General features: G+C 35.1%; 1 pseudogene; it reads left to right on the top strand.

Annotated features, from left to right (window-relative positions):
- Positions 1 to 831: 831 nt before the first annotated feature.
- Positions 832 to 6,275, top strand: LOC111388148 (annotated as a pseudogene).
- Positions 6,276 to 10,887: the final 4,612 nt, after the last annotated feature.

Genomic DNA, 10,887 nt, shown 5'->3' with positions numbered 1-10,887 from the left:
GGTGAAAAATAATTTGAAACCTTATTGTGATAATAAATAAAAGAGTTCTATTGCTAGTTTCGATTCCGAGACGTTCTCAATTTTCCCAATTGGTCTATGTTTGTTGAGAGTTGCTACATGTACACTAAAGTTATACAGCCCCTGACATGAGAGGGGGCTCACGGTTCACGAATTTTTTAATCACTGTGGGCCTCCTCTCATGTGAGAGGGGTGTTTAGTATACAAGTGGATTTTTCCATGTTCATTTGTAACAATGTAACTATAGTCGGTGGATGAAAACTTTCAAAATGAAAGTAGATGCTCAGTTGCTTGCACAATGTCCGATTCTTAGAGGCTTTTTTGAAGGGACTTTTACTCCTGTTTTTTTATAAATGAGTTCACTAGAAAATTATCTTAATTGGTATTTGAAATCACTTTAACTTCATATAAAACTTGTTTAATTAGAAGGAACACTTTTATAAAAGTAATCAAATGAGTTCAAAAACAACTTTAAAATACCAAAAATTATGCTAAACGGTCCTTATAACATTGACATGAAGAGGAGATAAGCTATGTGGAGGAATTAAAATTTTAAGAATTTATTAAAATCTACACATCAGCTTCTCCATCTGCCACGCATGGAAGATTGTTAGTTGGCTTAATGGAGTGACTCAATTGAAACTAAAAATAAAGTTGAGTGGTGAATTTGAAACAAATTAAAGTGAGTTACTGAAATGAAACTTTACTTAAAAGCAGGATGACCGTTGTACTTTCAAGATGTGCAGCATTAATATAAATCGACGCGCCTATCTGTGCGTATACTGAAACGTTAAAACGGCAAAGCAAAATCCGCAAATTGTGACCCGTTGGAGATCTTCCCGCCGTTCTTGTCGGAAGACGATGGAGCTTTCGGCGGCGCAGGTGGCGGTGACGATGTTTCTGTTAAGTAGTCTCATTCTGTCCGCCGTGAAATCCGCCGAAGACTTCGACGACGCCACTATCCTCCGGCGAAAGTCACCTGTAGCTGGGCTTTGCGCTCAACTCATCGAACCTTCTGGTTTCCCTTGCTCAGAACACAAAGTAACCTCTCTTTATGTATTAAAATTTACTTTACCGGGATCGTTGCTATTTATGTTATTAGTTTTTCTAAATCATATTTTGGTTAGTAAGAAGAATAGGCCAAAATGCTGATTATTGTTTTCATGTTTTCATATTTAATTAAGGGTTGGCTTGATGACAACATCAATCTAAAAAATCTGGCAGAATTTTGAGCTTTGCGAGATTCTATCTTAAAAATCAATGTTAACTAGGATTAGCCCAAACTCTCCATTGATAATTGTTTTTATATGTCAAGCGATTTTGCAGATAACCATGATAATTAGGAGTTTAGAACTTAATGAGTGCCAAGAAGTGTTTTTGCTAACAAAATGATCGTATAGCATCGGCTGTGGGAATTATATGATGAAAAGTAGTTTTTAATCACATATAGATATCTACAATTCTGGTAATCTTGATTTGAATTACATGATCATTAGACTGACCGATTTTATTTTTAAGCTAATTTTTCATTTGTATGGTTAAATGAAGTAATTAACATAAGTGAGGTGTGTGATCAATTGTTATAGACACAAACAAAAGATGGATTCATATTGGGACTTCAGCGTGTGTCACCTGGCTCTGGAAATCCCGTAAGACAAAGGGGGGGTCCTCCAGTTCTGCTTATTCATGGACTTTTTATGGTAATTCTTTTGGTTGTTCTTTTTATCATATGGATATAACAAACTTTGAGGCATCTTTATTACGTGTATGAACTTAATAATGCAATCTTCTTGATAAAGGGAAAGCTTAATTTAACTTGAACTTAGCTTTCCATCATGCAGATTGAAAACATTTTTTAGCTTGATGTTCTCGAGTTCTGTCCTAATTTTGTTTTGACAGTGGAATTCTGCTCCTTGCAAGTTTAGCTGTATTTCTTATTTTTTACAAGCACTGGGGAGCGCATACATGCAAATGCTTGCTTTCTGTGTAATTAGATATTAGTCCATGCTAGTCATGCATTGTCATTTTCTTTTCTTCGTAAAGTGAAAGCTAGCAGTTTTCCATTTAATGGTTCTTCTACTTTGATCATATTAATGAAATTGTGTTTGCAGTTCAGTGAACTTTATGTCTTACCCTTTTCCATTGACCAATTGCATAATCCATGATTTAACAGGCAGGTGATGCATGGTTCTTGGATAACCTAAATCAGTCCTTAGGGTTTATCCTTGCAAATCGTGGTTTTGATGTCTGGGTTGGTAATGTATGTGGGACACGCTGGTGTCATTGCCATGTATCTTTATCAGAGAAAGATAGGGTACTACTCCATATGCTTTGAATACCTATTTGTAATAAGAATTCTTTCCATTTTAAATATAATCAGAAGATGGTTCCAACGAACAAAAAAGAAAGACAGGTTTATGTTTAAAGGATCATTATTCATGGTACTTGCTCAAATCTTGGCCAGCCTTGTCTACTACAAGTTTCAGTTATCTCCTTGTTTCCTAATGAATAATGATGATATATTAAGTAAACTCTCATATGATGATTTGTCGATGTCCATAATATTCATTCTTTTCACAGTGATTATTAAGTTATTTTTGAAATGAAAACATGAAAAACTCATATAGGTTCAGTTTATATGGACATTTATCAACAAACGGCATTGTTATACCCAAATCTGAGCCAGAACATGTGCAGCAATAGCATTTGATGAATTTGTTGCCTCTCAAAACTTGAAAGATGATTACCCGATTTGTCCAAGACGCTTATCATTTAATGTGAAAAAATCATGCATATGATGCTGGGAACTTTCCTTTTTCTATGAAGCAGCATTTTTAAACATTTCACGTCAGCCAGTTATCTGATTTTTAGTTAGTGCTTGTTTGTTTAAGGAATTCTGGGAATGGAGCTGGCAGGATTATGCTCTTTATGATCTGCGAGAAATGATTTGTTATATATACACAGTTACAAACTCGAGAGTGTTTGTCATTGGACATTCTCAGGTTTTCAATCTTATGATAGCTTGAGTTTTGCTTTATTGCATACAGGATGATATGGTGGCTTGTGATATATCTGCTTCTTTTATAGGGAACAATAGTTTCTCTGGCTGCCTTCACTCAACCAGTTATAGTAGAGATGGTTGGAGCAGCTGCACTTCTTTGTCCTATAACATATTTGAATCATATCACTGCTAGATTGCCTCTTAGATTAGTTAAAATGCACCTTGATCAGGTTTGTTTTGTGCCCTGATGTCTTTCTTGCTGGAAATGTTTCCAGTCATACTGAAAAACGGTTATTTTATTGCAGGTTTTTCTTGCAATGGGCATTCATGAACTCAATTTCAAAAGGTCTTTTAACATCTAATTTTTTACCTGTTCCTTAGTAATAGTCTAGCTTTCTTGTTATAATTTTATTAGCTTTGACTTTCTCCTCGAATGCATTCAGTGACTAGTGTACTCGCATCTTGGATATGATGTGCGATGGACATGTAGATTGTGGTGACTTGCTAACTTCCTCTAACCATAACTGGTTGATTCTCTCTCTCTCTCTCTCTCTCTCCTTCTTTTTTTTTTTTTTAAACCTTGTTGAACGATCCAAAAGCAAAGTTTGTGGAAAGGGGACACGTTTATACATGTAAGTCTTTGATACTCCCTTTCACTTGAAGGGCTGATTCCATTTTATTAAAATGCCATGACACGTACCCAATTTTCATAAAATGGGTGTAGTTAAGATTTGACTATAGGATCGTTGTCTGCTAAGATATCATGTCGAACTTCCTTAATTAAAATCTTAAGCTATAAGAAGGGATAAAATTATGCATCTAAATTGTGTCTTCAATACATCTTTTGGATAATAAGGTGTACGATAGAACATCGAATGGTTCTCAATCTCTTCACTCCACAAATACTTACAATTTCTTCTAGAAAGCTTGGTTGATTCACATTAGTTGCCAACAACAAAAGCCTAGTCGCTTTGGCGACTCTCATTGTCTTGTGAGAAAGTTTCAGGTGGAATAAAACTAATAAAAGGAAGAGAGTTATTTTGTTGTATGATAAGGATACACTAACTGCTTGATCTCAAAAATATCGGATTCTGTGTCTTGTTCAGCCTTTTTGGGACTGTTCTTCAGAAAATATAACTTGAAAGACTGTGTTAGAAATGTGTACGGGTGTTTTTAATAGTATGATGACAGGTAGCTGCACATGTTGGAAAAAAAAGAGAACAAGCTTATTTGTCTTATATGAGAAAACATATCGATACTGTTTCAGTTCTTTTGACGGGATCGCTCAATTCTTAAAATTACATTTTGTTAACCACAAGTGTTCACAGGAATACCTCAAATAGAGCCATTTTCTAATTCTGTGGCAGATGGGCTCATATGTCAGACAACTAAAAACAATATTTGAAAATGTTCCAGAAGAGGCACTAATGCTTTAATATCCTTGCTCATTTCCTTAAGGTTAAAATTATTGCATAACAAATTTGGAGTATTGTTTTTGTGATAATATTTGTTTTGCGTGGAATAGATCCACTTGCATGTACTGAATTATTTGATTCCGAATAATCTTAAAAACAATTTTCATTTATTCCATCTCCGGTAGGTGCTACTTTTATAACTGTTGTTATTTCTGATCTGATCATTCGTTGTTGAAGTAGAGTTTTGATCAGTGAAAACATTTTTTATTAGTGGTTCAACACACTATGCTATTAAAACATGGCCGGTCATAACGGCTTTTGTTCTGTGACTCTGTGTCAGGTGATCTTAAAAAATGTATCTTGTTATGCCGTACTCTATAATCTTGTTGCATCAATTAAAGCAATATTGTCAGCAGATAGCATGCTCGAAGGAACCTTACTTTGAACACAAACGATAGCTCTATTTTTTTATTTTTTATTTTGAAGGAATAATGCTGTTGTAGAAATGCACTATTATCAACTGACAACTTTGTGGTATTATATGATGCATGATTCTCCAAAACAAACTGAGTCTTGACTAAATTGTGGTTTGGCATCAGACCGTGCACTTATGTTTGTGATATTGTTTTAAATGCCTTTTTAAGTTTATGCAATCGGTTATTATGTGCAGGGAATAATTGTTGCTTCAATAGCTCTCGGATCGATTTCTATCTTGAATACGAACCGCATCCAACATCTAGAATGAATTTGAATCATCACTTTCAGAGTATGCTTTTACGCTTTATAATTTGTGGTGACTTTGTACCACACGTGCATTACATATTTTATCTTCATTTTCTCGAGTAAGTTCCATAATTTACTTCCATCCCCCACCCTGCAAAAAAAGAAAAATGAAAAACGAAAAGAGAGAAATGAAAAATGAAAAAGAAGACGCTGCAATTGGAGAAGTCTTCATTTTGTTCAATTTGTGTCTCTGAACTTCAACGTTTGTTACAATTTCATAATGCATAGGGCCAGCATCTTTCCTTATCTTGCCTAGTTTGACTAACGTACAAATGATATAGCGGTTTAGTTGGCAAATACCTAAACTACCAAGTTACCTTTTTCCTTTAGTAAAACCAATGGATATAGACAGTGACTATATTATATTTAAGTTCAGTGACCAGAAGCGTATCTACACCGTGAAAGAGAGTTTGCCTCTCGATTGTTGTTTGTGTGGATTCTCGTGCACAACTGCACCTGGCATACTTGCTACTTCCTTTCTTTTTATCTTCTGGCACTAATGCTCTTTCACAATTTTGCAACTGTGATCCGTGAAGGTACTTTCGCGATGTACAACCATGGAAGGTGGAAAAACATGTGGCACTATGGCCAACTGAAGCCATCGAAATTTGATCTTAGCCGAATTCCCAGTTCCTTACCATTATGGATGGGATACGGGGGAAATGATACGTTAGCAGACGTTACAGATTTGCAGCATACTCTCAAGGAATTACGATCAAAGCCAGATTTGCACTATCTTGAAAATTATGGTCATCTAGATTTCCTTGTGAGCACGAGATCAAAGGAAGATGTTTATGACAGAATGCTTGCATTTTTCAACTCACTGGAAACACTTAGTAGTCACTGAGTAACTGCTTGAACGGGTGGATTGGACAGCTTTGATAGTGTTAAGGAAGAAAAAGAAGTTAAAATCTTGTTCATTATACTTTCTAATATTGTGTACCAGAAAATGCACATAGGGGTAACCTAGTTGTCTACTTATCATCTAAAATTACCGTAGTAGTTAATTTACCATTTAAATGTAATTTCATTCTTTTGATGGACTACATGTTGCTCTACACGAGTATTGTAAATAATGGCAATGGATTATCGCCAAAATTTCAATAAAAGTATTTGAAAATTTTGTTTCACGCTTATACACAGACGTGTAACCTGCTAAAGTTTTCCTGTGATCCTATCTACATTGTAGTTGAGACATTAATTACGTAAAAGCACTTGGAAGTTGGAAACGTAATTTACTGTGAAATATTTTCCATTTTTCGTAGAGAAGAAACTTATCAACATTTAATACAGGTTAAATACAACTTTTCCAAAACATATTAAACGTGTCATCAGTTTAGAAATAAGTACATAATTCAGTTCTTTAGTATGCCCGTTTAAATAGGTTTAGTGATGGAACGAAAGGATCTCTAATGTTAGCGTGAATTGTATTAAAAGAAATTGAGTGATGCTTAACATTTGTCTACGTGGTAGTCGAGGTCCACTATGTAGGATAATTTGTTACCTTAAATCGTTGAATCTTCGTGTTGGATCATTAAGAAATACATGAATTATAGCGGAAGCATACAAGAATGAGACATGGTTAATGCAATACTTGAATCCTGCGGTATAGTTTTTCAAATCTACATACAACCTGTAATTCTTTCTGGCGATGGGAGGCAAAACATAATGAGCAAATATGTACGTGTGATTTGGGGATCGTAACCGTATTTATATAGCGATACTCTTTGACCTAATTCGGCCTATCATAGAATTATGAACTTGGGCCCGGACTCTACACATATAAAACTCATACTTTAATTGGATGCATAACGGTCCAAAATCGAAGCCTTATTAAATCACTTTTAACTGAGCTTAACCGAATTTGATAGCCTTTAATTCAACACACAATTATTCACACATCTAAGTGCATCGATTGATTAAAAATCTTTACAATCTCCCACTTGGGCTATATGTGTTACCTTATAATTGTGCATTAAACATAACTTTATGAGTACTCACAATTTTGCTATCGTTACTGAATGTATCCCCAAACAATCTCGTCCATCAATTATATCAACATAGGATCAAAGCGGCTCTCGCTACTTTTATGTAGCTAAATCCATCAATGGTCACGTATATCGATATAACCGAATGACATGGATCGAGCATGTATGTGTAGCATGGAAATTACATGTGATGTGATCTGTAACATGCATATTTTCAACTGGTCCATCTTAATACCTTAGCAAGATCATTTTAAATAAGTTCAGAGATAATAAATCAAATAACTTTATAACTGAAAATAACTTTAACCATAAACCATATTCAAAATAACAGTACACGTGTCTAATATGAAAAACAAAAATACAAACTCCTATTGAAACTAAATATCTTCAAGAGACATTGCACACAAATGAGTAGTGTGCTCATAAAAGGTCTTGGGTATCAATCCCTTAGTAAGCGGATCCGCAATCATGGAGTTTGTCTTAATATGCTCTACTGACACCTGTCCACTCTAAATTCTTTCTTTAATAGTCAGGAACTTGATCTCTATATGTTTTGACTTTGTCGAGCTCCTGTTATTATTGGAATACAATATTGCTGATTTATTGTCACAAAATATCTTGAGCGGTCTTCCTATATTGTCCACAATGCAGCTCAGTGACAAAATTACGCAACCATATTCCATGATTTAATGCCTCATAACACGCTATAAACTTTGCTGCCATGGTGGAAGTAGCTATGAGTGTCTGCTTAGCACTCTTCCAAGAAATAGCACATCCAACAAACAAGTAAATATAGCCTGAAGTAGATCTCCTACTATCTTGGCATCCCATAAAATCGGAATTAGAATAACCAACGATTTTCAACTGATCCAATCTCCTGTATGTAAGCATATAGTCTTTTGTTCTCTATAAGTACCGTATGACCCGTTTGGTTGCTTTCCAATGATCTATTCTCGGGTTACTTAAATATCTTCCTAGCATCTCAACAATGTACGCTATATCCAGACGCGTACAAACCTAAGCATATATCATACTCCCTATAGCTGGGGAATAATGATTCTTCTGCATTTCTTTAATTTTCAAGTCATTTTTAGGGCACCAACTTAAGCTGAACTTGACTCCTTTAGCTACGGGGTGTCACCTGGTTTACAATCTTGCATGTCATATCTTTTAAGAACCTTTTTGATATAGCTCTTTTGTGATAATTCAAGAATATCCCGAAAACGATCTCAGTGTGTCTGAATTCCTAATACAAAAGAGGCGTTACCAAGATCTTTCATCTCAAATTATTTGTTAAAAATCTCTTCATTTCGTGCAATAAGCCTATATCGTTGCTGGCAAGCAATATGTCATCAGCATATCAAACCAGAAAAATATATTTGCTCCTACTGAACTTGTGATATAAACAATCATCGATCAAATTCAACTCGAAACCAAATGAGATGATCATTTGATGAAACGCCTGTTTGAGTCCATAGATGAATTTCTTTAATTTACAAACCATCTTCTTTGCATCATTCGATACAAATTTTTCTGGCTGTACCATATAAATTATTTCATTAATATCACCACTGAAAAGCACTATCTTAACATCCATCTGATGTATCTCAAGATCAAAATGCGCTACCAATGCCATTGTAGTCCTGAAAGAGTCTTTCGAAGAAACCATAGAAAAGTCTATTTATAATCGATGCCTTCTTTCTGTGTAAAGCCATTTGCGACAAGATGAGCCTTATACATCTCTGCATTACCCTTTGAATCCCTCTTGGTCTTAAATATCCATTTGCAACCAATGGGTTTCACACCTTCAGGTAATGGAACGAGGTCCCATACATTATTGTCTTTCATGGACTTTATCTCTTCATCATGACATCGAGCCACTTTTGAGAGTTAGAACTTTTCATGGCTTGACAGAAGTTGATCGGATCATCTTTCATCATTTTAATGTCAACTTTATGTTCTTCAAGAAATACGATGTAATCATTCGAAACCACAATTCTCCTCTCTCAAGTGGATCTTCTTAATGGTATTGGTTCTTGAGGCTATAGAGTTTGTTCTTTTGGAATGATATGTTGACCTTGAGAGAGAGATATGACATTGTCTTGATCCGAAATTGCTTCTTAAACAATGTTAGGGATAGAAACCTGATGATTATCAATGACAATTGGAGGAATTTCAACATATTTCTTTTCAAAGACAAGGCCTGTAACCCTTTCTCCCCCCCCCTCGACAAAGTCAACATTCTCAAAGAACCGAGCATTTTTTGTCTCGAAAATTACCTTAGTTGTGGGATTATAAAACTTGTAACCCCTGGACCTTTCAGAATATTCAATAAAATAGCAACTGATGGTCCTTACGTCCAGTTTCTTTTCATTTGACTTATAGGGCATTACTTTAGCTGGACACCCCCAAATATGTATATGCTTCAAACTAGGCTTCTTACTTGTCCAAAGCTCATACGAGTTTTATCAGTGGCCTTAGTTGGAACTCTATTGAATATATACGCTGCGGTCTTTAATGCTTCATCTGAAAGAGATTCGAATAAGGTAGAATGACTAATCATACTCCTCACCATGTCCTTAAGCGTTCTATTTCGTCTCTCAGCAACACCATATATAGTGGGCGAACTCGGCATAGTGTACTGTGCGACGATACCACATTCCTCTAGGAATTTAGCAAATGGTCCTGGACATTCGTTCACCTGAACCGTCATATATGTTATAATATTCACCACCACAGTTAGAACTGACGCTTTTAATCATTATTCCAAGTTGGTTCTCAATTTCAGCTTTATAATTTTTGAATACATCCAGTGACTATGATTTTTCATGAATGAGATATAATAGCCATATCTTGAAAAGTCGTCTATGAATGTTATAAAATATTGTTGATCATTCCAATAACCCGTACGGAATGGTTCACAAATATCTTTATGTATAAGTTCTAAAACGTCTGAATTCCTATTGGCTTGAAATCTCCTTTTATTAGTTTGTTTTCCCTTTATACAGTTGACACACAAATTATAATCTGTGAAGTTAATAGGGTTGAGAATCTTGTTGGACACAAGTTTCTCAATTCTCCTTTTGGAAATGTGACCTAATCTCTTGTGCCACAACGAGGCAAAATTCTCGTCAGTTAATTTTCACTTTAATCTCGAGTACTTACATGCAATGATTCATTAAAAGAAGCAATCATATCAATTGAATAAAAATTGTCGTAACCTGATAAATAATCAAAACCAATCAATTTTGAATCATGAAACAAACTAAATTTTCCATTTCCAAATGAACAAGAATAACCAATTTTGTCCAAAAATAGAAGTAGAAATCAAATTTTGTCTAAAATACGGTACAATAAATGTCTCGTCAAGATCCAAATAAAATCCAGTCTTTAACAATAATCTAAATTTTCCTATTGCCTCCATTTTCACATTCTTGCCGTCGCCAGCATAGATGTATCTTTCACCATCACTTGGTTTTCAACAACTTAGGCAACCCTGCATAGACACACTGATATGAGTTGTTACTCCAGAATCTACCCACCATATACGTCTAGGTATCGATGTTAAATTAACCTCAAAACAAATCAAATGAAGAAGAACACCTTTCTTTACATGCAATGCGTGGTAATTGGTGCAACTCTTCTTCTTATGACCTGTAGCTCCACAGAAGAAACAACCACG

The sequence above is a fragment of the Olea europaea genome, unplaced genomic scaffold, assembly GCF_002742605.1.
Source record: "Olea europaea var. sylvestris unplaced genomic scaffold, O_europaea_v1 scaffold4591, whole genome shotgun sequence".
Lineage (NCBI taxonomy): Eukaryota > Viridiplantae > Streptophyta > Magnoliopsida > Lamiales > Oleaceae > Olea > Olea europaea.
The sequence above is the reverse complement of the archived record's forward strand: the minus strand, read 5'-3'. Positions and strand labels throughout refer to the sequence as shown.